Source organism: Erythrolamprus reginae, unplaced genomic scaffold, assembly GCF_031021105.1.
Source record: "Erythrolamprus reginae isolate rEryReg1 unplaced genomic scaffold, rEryReg1.hap1 scaffold_339, whole genome shotgun sequence".
In the NCBI taxonomy this organism is placed as follows: Eukaryota; Metazoa; Chordata; class Lepidosauria; order Squamata; family Dipsadidae; genus Erythrolamprus; species Erythrolamprus reginae.
In genome coordinates, this window is record NW_027248705.1 from 1 (window position 1) to 10,859 (window position 10,859).

The window sequence follows — 10,859 nt, forward strand, 5'->3', positions numbered from 1 at the left end:
TCATCTATCTACAGTATCCATCCATCCATCCATCTATCTATCTATCTATCTATCTATCTATCTATCTATCTATCTATCTATCTATCTATCTATCTATCTACTATCTATCTATCTATCTATCTATCTATCTATCTATCTATCTATCATCTATCTATCTATCTATCTATCTATCTATCTATCTATCTATCTATCTATCTATCTATATCTATCATCTATCTATCTATCATCTATCTATCTACAGTATCTATCTATCTATCTATCTATCTATCTATCTATCTATCTATCTATCTATCTATCTATCTATCTATCTATCTATCTATCTATCTATTAGATTTGTATGCCACCCCTCTCCGTAGACTCGGGGCGGCTCACAACATACAATAGAACAATTCACAACAAATCTAATAAATTTTAAAAACATTAAAAAACCCCATTATTAAACCAGACATACACACAGACATACCATACATAAATTGTATAGGCCCAGGGGAGGGAGGGGAATGCCTCAATTCCCCCACGCCTGATGGCAGAGGTGAGTTTTAAGGAGTTTACAGAAGGCAAGGAGGGTGGGGGCAGTTCTAATCTCCGGGGGAGCTGGTTCCAGAGGGTCGGAGCCACCACAGAGAAGGCTCTTCCCCTGGGACCTGCCAGACGACATTGCTTAGTCGACGGGACCCGGAGAAGGCCAACTCTGTGGGACCTAATCGGTCGCTGGGATTCGTGCGGCAGAAGGTGGTCCCAGAGGTATTCTGGTCCGATGCCATTACCTTTACAGAAAAGGACAGATTATAACCCACTTTAGATAAGAGCCACTCTGCATTTTATGACATACAATGAGATGAGCAGGAATGCTGAGATCTGGGGGACAGGTGTGATGTCAGTTGGAGTGGCCAGTTCCTGGCTCAGAGTTGGTGGCTCGAGAACGTTTCTACTAGATGTCCACAGAGGTCACAGCTGCAGCACCACAGGCAGAAAAGGGCAGGCAAATTGTCTGAAGAAAGCTTGACTTTCTGATTCTACTTTCTGCCAACTGCCTGGATGCCATAAACAGGCAGAGACGCCCAGGAACATGTTTTGAGTTACAGTTGCATTAAGGATGTGAAAATGGGTTGCTTACTTTTGCGACACTTTTATGGTCCTCATTTGTTTTTGTTTTTTGTTTTTAAAATGACTTGGAATCCCTGAACTCCTGAGAGATTTTGTAATTTTGATGGCTTATAATAATAATAATAATAATAATAATAATAATAATAATAACAACAACAACAACAACAACAACATCAACAACAACAATAACAAGAACAACAGACCCTGTAAAGAAACAGATGAGACAATCGATCCCATACTCAGCTGCTGCAAAAAGATCGCACAGACTGACTACAAGCATAGACATGATGCTGTGGCACAGATGATTCACTGGAACTTGTGCCGGAACTACCATTTACCAGTGGCAAAGAACTGGTGGGATCATAAGCCTGAAAAAGTGGTCGAAAATGAGCAAGCAAAACTACTGTGGGACTTCTGACTTCAGACTGACCGAATTCTGAAGCATAACACACCAGACATCCTGATTGTGGAGAAAAAGAAAGTATGGATCATCGACATCGCAATCCCAGGAGACAGCAGAATTGAGGAGAAGCAGCTAGAGAAATTAGTGAAATACGAACATCTAAAAATCGAGCTGCAACAACTCTGGCATAAACCAGTGAAAGTGGTCCCAGTGGTACTTGGCACGCTGGGCGCAGTGCCAAAGGATCTCAGCGGACATTTGAAAACCATCGGAATTGACAAAATCTCCATCTGTCCATTGCAAAAGGCCGCTTTACCGGGATCGGCAAACATAATTCGCCGCTACATCACGCAGTCCTAGGTGCTTGGGAAGCGCCCGACTGGTGATGAAATATGAAATCCAGCATAGTGATCTCGTTTGCTGTGTTGTATTGACATTAATAATAATAATAATAATAATAATAATAATAATAATAATAGGAACAAATAAATAAGAGTGATGGTTCATGTGAAAGTTATATTGGAAAGCTTAAATAAATGACATATGCTGCCACAATTTAGTTCATGCTTTGGATTAAAGCATGACATTGATTAAAAAAAGAGAGTCCCATTTCTTTCCTTGACCTGAATCTCTGTGTTATTTAGCTCTACCTATAGAAGAGGACTCAATACCACGTTAACATATATCAACAGAGTTGAAAGGGTCATCTAGTTCAACTCCTCCATCTGTCTCTACCTAGGATAGAACTCACAATTTCCTATTTGTGAGGCAAGAGCTCCACCTCTAGGCCACAGCAGCTGGGTAATTTTGTTTATTTTATTTCTTTGTTTTGTTTTGTTTTTTGTTTGTCAATCAAGTATAGCACAGGTCTTCAAACATGGCAACTTTAAGAATGGTGGACTTCAACTCCCAGGATTCTATGGGAACTCTGCTGGCTGGAGAATTCTGGGAGTTGAAGTCCACCAGTCTTAAAGTTGCCAAGTTTGAGGACCCATGAAGTCTGAGTATTGTATTGGCAGTTCTGTGTTAGCAAAAACTTCAGAAGAGAAGGATTTAGGGGTAGTGATTTCTGACAGTCTCAAAATGGGTGAACAGTGCGGTCAGGCGGTAGGGAAAGCAAGTAGGATGCTTGGCTGAATAGCTAGAGGCATAACAAGCAGGAAGAGGGAGATTATGATCCCGCTATATAGAGTGCTGGTGAGACCACATTTGGAATACTGTGTTCAGTTCTGGAGACCTCACCTACAAAAAGATATTGACAAAATTGAACGGGTCCAAAGACGGGCTACAAGAATGGTGGAAGGTCTTAAGCATAAAATGTATCAGGAAAAGACTTAATGAACTCAATCTGTATAGTCTGGAGGACAGAAGGAAAAGGGGGGACATGATCGAAACATTTAAATATATTAAAGGGTTAAATAAGGTCCAGGAGGGAAGTGTTTTTAATAGGAAAGTGAACACAAGAACAAGGGGACACAATCTGAAGTTAGTTGGGGGAAAGATCAAAAGCAACGTGAGAAAATATTATTTTACTGAAAGAGTAGCAGATCCTTGGAACAAACTTCCAGCAGACGTGGTAGATAAATCCACAGTAACTGAATTTAAACATGCCTGGGATAAACATATATCCATCCTAAGATAAAATACAGAAAATAGTATAAGGGCAGACTAGATGGACCATGAGGTCTTTTTCTTCCGTCAGTCTTCTATGTTTCTATGAAGTATAGGATAGTAGTTTATATAAACATAACATAGAAAGTAATGATAAAAGACAATAGGACAGTAGGACAGGGACGGTAGGCACGCCCCTTACAGACCTCTTAGAAACACAAGAAGCAATCTCTTGCCCCCCTCCAATGAAAATTCAATAAAACAGGTACAGCAGATCAAACCCCAAAATGTTTCAGCTATCTGTCTGTCCATGTTTTGCCACTATTGCCCCAAAATGTAATACAGTATTCCAAAGCTTCATTTTATTAATTTTAAAATTTTACCTATTTTACTATGTACCTGTTTAAATATTATTCTCAAAACAACAGAAATGATTATAACTTTGTTTGTATCTTGATTGCTTCTATTCAGTATCCTATATGACTATCACATAGTGTTATAACTTACGATTTATAATTATTGTATTTTAGGATTACGATAATGATTTATCGCTTGCTGCTTTTATGTACACTGAGAGCTTATGCACTGGAGACCATTCCTTGTATCCAATCATACTTGGCCAATAAATAATTCTGTTCGGTTCTTTCTTCTTTCCTTTCCTTGTCTTCATTTGGAATAATAATAATCACATTATTCAAATGTCTTTTCTCTGTGGCATTTTAATGCCTGGAGTTAGATTCCCTGCAGCTAGTAGGAAATGCAGAGATAAGGCCAAATTGTGCCCATACAATTCCCGCTGTGCAATTAAATTTATTCTGGGCTTCTTTGAAAGCAAGCAGATTGTCTAATTTTAGAAGGATAGTCAGATTTGGGAGTAAGGGCACCCGAGACGATGCCGTTTGAAGAAATGGGCTTTAAAAGAAAAGTTGCATCTTGATCTCCATTTTGATCTCCAAAAGACAGATTTCTAAATACAGTACATGTGACACCCCCTCTTCACCATACAAGGGTACAACCCCCACAGGCACAGCTCTGGTCTTGGGGTTGGCGACTTCGGAGGTATTGTGGTTAGCTCTGGCCCAGCTCCTGCCCCAAGGACTGTGGATGTGGGGGAGACATCCACATGCTGCAGGCCTGGTTTGCCCCCGGTGGAATCTGAAGATGAAGGCTCCTCTGACCAAGAAGACATGAGTGACAGGGAGGAGGAGAGTGGGGCAGACAGCTCAGAAGGAGATCAATTATCTAGCTCCTCCTTGGATTCAGAACAAGAGTTAATGATACAGCCATGCATGCGGAGAGCGATGCATAGGCAGCAACAACTGAGAGATTATTATCAAAGAAAATGAGGCCATCTGTGGTTGGGTGGGGCTGTGGTAATTAGTGAGGCTGCTATAAATAGCAGCCTGTGGGTTTGGCCATTGTGGAGGATTGTCTGATCGTTGTGTTTCATGACTGCTTTACTGACTTTGACTTTTTGTGTGCTGATTTTTCCCTGCTTTGAAACTAAACCAGAGCAAAGTGTGTTTCACTTTGTGAAAGAAGGACTTTGAATTGCCTCACAGCTGCAAGCTAAGTATCACAGGATAAGGGACTTGTATAAATTACCAGTTTGTTTGGAGACCAGTGCTCTTTGCTATCCCAAAAGAGGGCTTAGTTTAAGTGAATTTTCATTATAAAGAACATTGTTTTGAATTTTCAAACGTGTGTGTGTCTGACATTTGTACCTGTGGATTTTTGGGAGGATTCTACCAGAGAGCTGGACAGAACAGGAGGCGAGGAGGAACTCTCTGAGACCCCCACAAGAGGGCACTCAAGAGTCCTCCGGTTAGGTGATTTTTGCACCACATAAGTAGCCTCTGCACATTATTTTCTCGTTTTCTGAATATTTCACTTTAAAAAAACCCTCCAACCCAAGGAAGAAGCTCACACCTCTACTGATCTCTATTAATAGATGCAGGTAGGAGAATAATCCTGTGAAATGCTCTCTCTGAAGAGGGATTAGGATGGTTTAATTTAGCGCCCCCTCCCCAGAGGTAGATTGCCATTACTGTGGCTACCAATGCACTGAGCGTGCAGCTTTGGTTTTCTTGTGTGCGTGCGCATCCCAGTGTGCTTCTGCTTCTGCGCATGAAGCAAAAACGCGCTGAAATCTTGCAAGGGAATGCGTGTGCGAGATTTCGGCAATTTTTTTGCTTCTGCCCATGCATAGAAGCAAAAAACTGCCAAAATCTAACACGTGTGCGCACCCTCCAAATATTTCCCTTCTGCACATGTTAAATAAATAAATAAATAAATAAATAAATTTGTTAAAAATCAATAAAAATATATTTTTTAAAAAAAACAAAACTACTACATGTTTTTATTCTCTTTAACTTTCAATTTGTATTGGACAAAATAAATAAAAATAAATAAATAAATAAAACTTACATAGAAACATAGAAGTCTGACAGCAGAAAAAGACCTCCTGGTCCATCTAGTCTGCCCTTATACTATTTCCTGTATTTTATCTTAGGATGGGTCTATGTTTATTCCAGGCATGTTTAAATTCAGTTACTGTGGATTGACTAACCACGTCTGCTGGAAGTTTGTTCCAAGGATCTACTACTCTTTCAGTAAAATAATATTTTCTCATGTTGCTTTTGATCTTTCCCCCAACTAACTTCAGATTGTGTCCCCTTGTTCTTGTGTTCACTTTCCTATTAAAAACACTTTCCTCCTGGACCTTATTTAACCCTTTAATATATTTAAATGTTTCGATCATGTCCCCCCTTTTCCTTCTGTCCTCCAGACTCTACAGATTGAGTTCATTGAGTCTTTCCTGATACGTTTTATGCTTAAGACCTTCCACCATTCTTGTAGCCCGTTTTTGGACCCGTTCAATTTTTTCAATATCTTTTTGTAGGTGAGGTCTCCAGAACTGAACACAGTATTCCAAATGTGGTCTCACCAGCATTCTATATAGCGGGATCATAATCTCCCTCTTCCTGCTTGTTATACCGCTAGCTATGCAGCCAAGCATCCTACTTGCTTTCCCTACCGCCTGACTGCACTGTTCACCCATTTTGAGACTGTCAGAAATCACTACCCCTAAATCCTTTTCTTCTGAAGTATTTGCTAACACGGAACTGCCAATACAATACTCAGATTGAGGATTCCTTTTCCCCAAGTACATTATTTTACATTTGGAAACATTAAACTGCAGTTTCCATTGCTTTGACCATTTATCTAGTAAAGCTAAATCATTTACCATATTACAGACGCCTCCAGGAATATCAACCCTATTGCACACTTTAGAGTCATCGGCAAATAGGCAAACCTTCCCTACCAGACCTTCCCCTATGTCACTCACAAAGATATTAAAAAGAATAGGACCCAGAACAGACCCTTGTGGCACACCGCTTGTAACCTGACTCTGCTCAGAATATTCGCCGTTAACAATAACTCTCTGATGTCTACGCTTCAGCCAGCTGCAAATCCATTGAACTATCCAGGGATTAAGTCCAATCTTCACTAATTTATCTATCAGCTCTTTATGTGGAACCGTATCAAAGGCTTTGCTGAAGTCCAGGTAGGCAATATCCACGGCACCACCTTCATCCAAAACTTGTGGGTGTGGAACAGGAGAATAAACCTGGAAGTGGAAATCCTGGGGAAATCATATCCAGGTTTCCCCAGAGACGTGCCAAGATGGCTCTAAGAATAAATTGGAACTTTGAGGAAGTCTTTAACTTGGACTCTGATTTAAACTTAGATGCTAATTGGAACGCTGACAACTAGTGCTTAAATCTGGCAGATCTGATGAACCAAATTCAACTGCCTTTGGGAGAGGTTGCCTGTTACACCTCTGTGTGAACTACTAGGGTTGGATAGTCCATTTCTGCTTACGGATCACAGTGAGGATAGCAACTGATGCAGAAAAACAACAGGGTTTCCCCCCCTGCAATATAACCTCAATATTTCGCATTTATCATGGTGTCATGATCAAAGCGAGCTCAAATAATGTTGACACAACAAGGAAAGAGAAACTGTTTATCAACATCTGAATAATTCTTTTTTTCAATATTCTTTTTATTTTTTCAACAGAGGGTTCAAGAAAAGGGCTTTTGAACAATCCTGTCAGGTTCGATTACTGCAACGCTCTCTACATGGGGCTACCTTTGAAAAGTGTTCGGAAACTTCAGATCGTGCAGAATGCGGCCGCGAGAGCCATCGTGGGGCTTCCTAGATTCGCCCACGTTTTTACAACACTCCGTGGCCTGCACTGGCTGCCGATCGGTTTCCGGTCACAATTCAAAGTGTTGGTCATGACCTTTAAATCCCTTCATGGCATTGGACCAGAATACCTCCGGAACCACCTTCTACCGCACGAATCCCAGTGGCCGATAAGGTCCCACAGAGTTGGCCTTCTCCGGGTCCCGTCGACCAAACAATGTTGTTTGGTTGGCCCCAGGGAATGAGCCTTCCCTGTGGCGGCCCCAGCCCTCTGGAATCAACTCTCCCAGAGATTAGAACGGCCCCCACCCTCCTTGTCTTTCGCAAGTTACTCAAGACCCACCGATATTGCCAGGCATGGGGGAATTAAGACATCTCCCCCAGGTTTTCTTATATTTTATGTTTGGTATGTATGTGTGGTATGGTTTTTAAATTGTTGGGGGTTTTTAATATAATTTTATTATTAGATTTGTTCCATTATTATACTGTTTTTATTATTGTTGTGAGCCGCCCCGAGTCTTCGGAGAGGGGCGGCCTACAAATCTAATAAATTGAATTGAATTGGATTGAATTTTTCTGGAGACGTTTTGCCTAAGGAGCAAAATCCCAAGCATGTTTCTCTCTTATTTCATTTTTCTTTAATGTTAAACTACAGGTGACCTTTTAACACTGTTAATTGAAACCATATTGCTTGAGTTAGCATTCGTAAGACGTTGGCAAAAAGAATTCAACAATTATATTCCTGTTTGTAGGTTATGTTACAAATATTATTATGTTTCTCTAAAGAGGAAAAAGAAAGAAAAACCGAAAAGAACGGTTTTGTAAGCAGATAATTCTTCCAAACTCTAAAAATTGGCTCTAAGAATGAGATTATTTAATTCAGCAAAGTGCAACTCTACTAACAGGAAAAACTGAATTAACATTGTGCACAAGCCAGAAAGGAAGGAAAGGGAACATTTGGTGGTGGTGGTAATACCAGCAGCAAAATTCTCCCACGAAATCAAATTCCATAGTTTTAAAAAGAGCTTTTCCTTTAACAATTCTGCCCCCTTGGTGTTGCCAGGAAGAGGGGGCGGGATCCTTCCCACCCCTATCACAAATGAGTTGCTGGGTCGAAAGGAAACGAGGCTCAATTTGGAAGCTTTAAGTTAATGTAAATAGTTTTATGTTTTGCAAACTGAACTCCAGCAGATGATATTGGATGACTATAAATTTTATGGCAGAGCACATTTAATAATACGAGTGTGTGTGTATGTGTTTAGCTAGAGGTATAACAAGCAGGAAGAGGGAGATTGTGATCCCCTTATATAGAGCGCTAGTGAGACCACATTTGGAGTACTGTGTTCAGTTCTGGAGACCTCACCTACAAAAAGATATTGACAAAATTGAACGGGTCCAAAGACGGGCTACAAGAATGGTGGAAGGTCTTAAGCATAAAATGTATCAGGAAAGACTCAATGAACTCAATCTGTATAGTCTGGAGGTCAGAAGGAAAAGGGGGGGACATGATCGAAACATTTAAATATGTTAAAGGGTTAAATAAGGTTCAGGAGGGAAGTGTTTTTAATAGGAAAGTGAACACAAGAACAAGGGGACACAATCTGAAGTTAGTTGGGGGAAAGATCAAAAGCAATGTGAGGAAATATTATTTCACTGAAAGAGTAGTAGATCCTTGGAACAAACTTCCAGCAGACGTGGTTGGTAAATCCACAGTAACTGAATTTAAACATACCTGGGATAAACATATATCCATCCTAAGATAAAACACAGGAAATAGTATAAGGACACTAGATGGACCATGAGGTCTTTTTCTGCCGTCAGTCTTCTATGTTTCTATGTTTGTGTGTGTGATTTATTTATTTATTTATTTTATTTATTTTGTCCAATACACAATGAGGGTTTTAGTGGGTTATATACACATAGTAAAATACATGATGAAGGTTATAGAGGAGATACTCATAGTAAAATATATCTAAGAAAGAATAGAAAAGAAGGTATAGTAATAGAACATATCAATGAAAGAATAGAAGAAGAGATATAGGAACAGAAGAAAGGTATAGGAGATATAGGAGAGCAATAGGACAGGGGACGCAAGGCACTCTAGTGCACTTGTACTCGCCCCTTACTGACCTCTTAGGAATCTGGATAGGTCAACCGTAGATAATCTAAGGGTAAAGTGTTGGGGGTTTGGGGGTGATACTACGGAGTCCGGTAATGAGTTCCACGCTTCGACAACTCGGTTACTGAAGTCATATTTTTTACAGTCATGTTTGGAGCGGTTAATATTAGGTTTAAATCTGTTGTGTGCTCTTGTGTTGTTGTGGTTGAAGCTGAAGTAGTGATGGGGAGAGAGAGGGAGGGAGAGAGAGAGAGAGATCAGAATCTATACCATGTCCAAACCCAGAGTATAACGCTCTGGCAAGCTTTGCAAGATCCATAAATTTCTCCAGCATGGGTTGAACCAGGGGTCTCACAGCTGGGTCACCTCCAGTCAGCTGGGTCATAAAACAAAGATTATTCCATTGTGCTGATGGAAACCCAGAGGGATAAAACTACATTGGCCAACCACGCCATCTTAAATTAAGACTTGTTTCAAAGCAAGACACTTTTGACTGGTTTCCTCAAAGAACTGTGGCACCCCATCGCCCTCACAATCACATTTCTAAGTGTCTCCCCCGCTCTATAAAAAGGCAGGCAATAGTACATCAAAGTCACTAAAATAAATTAGGACCTCCTGTCCCTGCCAACATGGCTGATAATCACCGTGAAAGCTTCTATGCAGCTATTGACTGAGCAAAGGGGGAACAATTTTTCCTTAGACTATCCAGGATTGACCTCTCCAGGTTCCTTAGAGGTCAGTAAGGGGAGTGCATAAGTGTACCAGTGTGCCTTCCGTCCCCTGTCCAATTGTCTCTCCTTATCTCATTTATCTTTTCTTCCTTTCAAACATGTTCACCTATACTTTTATATCTTTTCTTCTATTCTTTTCTTTATTTATATTATTACATATCTATTCTCTTCAATGTGTATTATGTATTGGACTAACTAACTAACTAACTAACTAACTAACTAACTAACTAACTAACTAACTAACTAAATAAATAAATAACCAACACTCTGCAGTCTGCATTGGCTGCCGATGAGTTTCCGGTCACAATTCAAAGTGTTGGTTATGACCTATAAAGCCCTTCATGGCACCGGACCAGAATATCTCAGGGACCGCCTTCTGCCGCACGAATCCCAGCGACCAGTTAGGTCCCACAGAGTTGGCCTTCTCCGGGTCCCGTCAACTAAACAATGTTGTTTGGCGGGACCCAGGGGAAGAGCCTTCTCTGTGGCGGCCCCGACCCTTTGGAACCAACTCCCCCCAGATATCAGAGTTGCCCCCACCCTCCTAGCCTTTCGTAAGCTCCTTAAAACCCACCTCTGCCGTCAGGCATGGGGGAATTGAGACTTTCCCTCCCCCTAGGCTTATAAAATTTATGCATGGTATGCTAGTATGTATGATTGGTTTCTAAATTGGGGT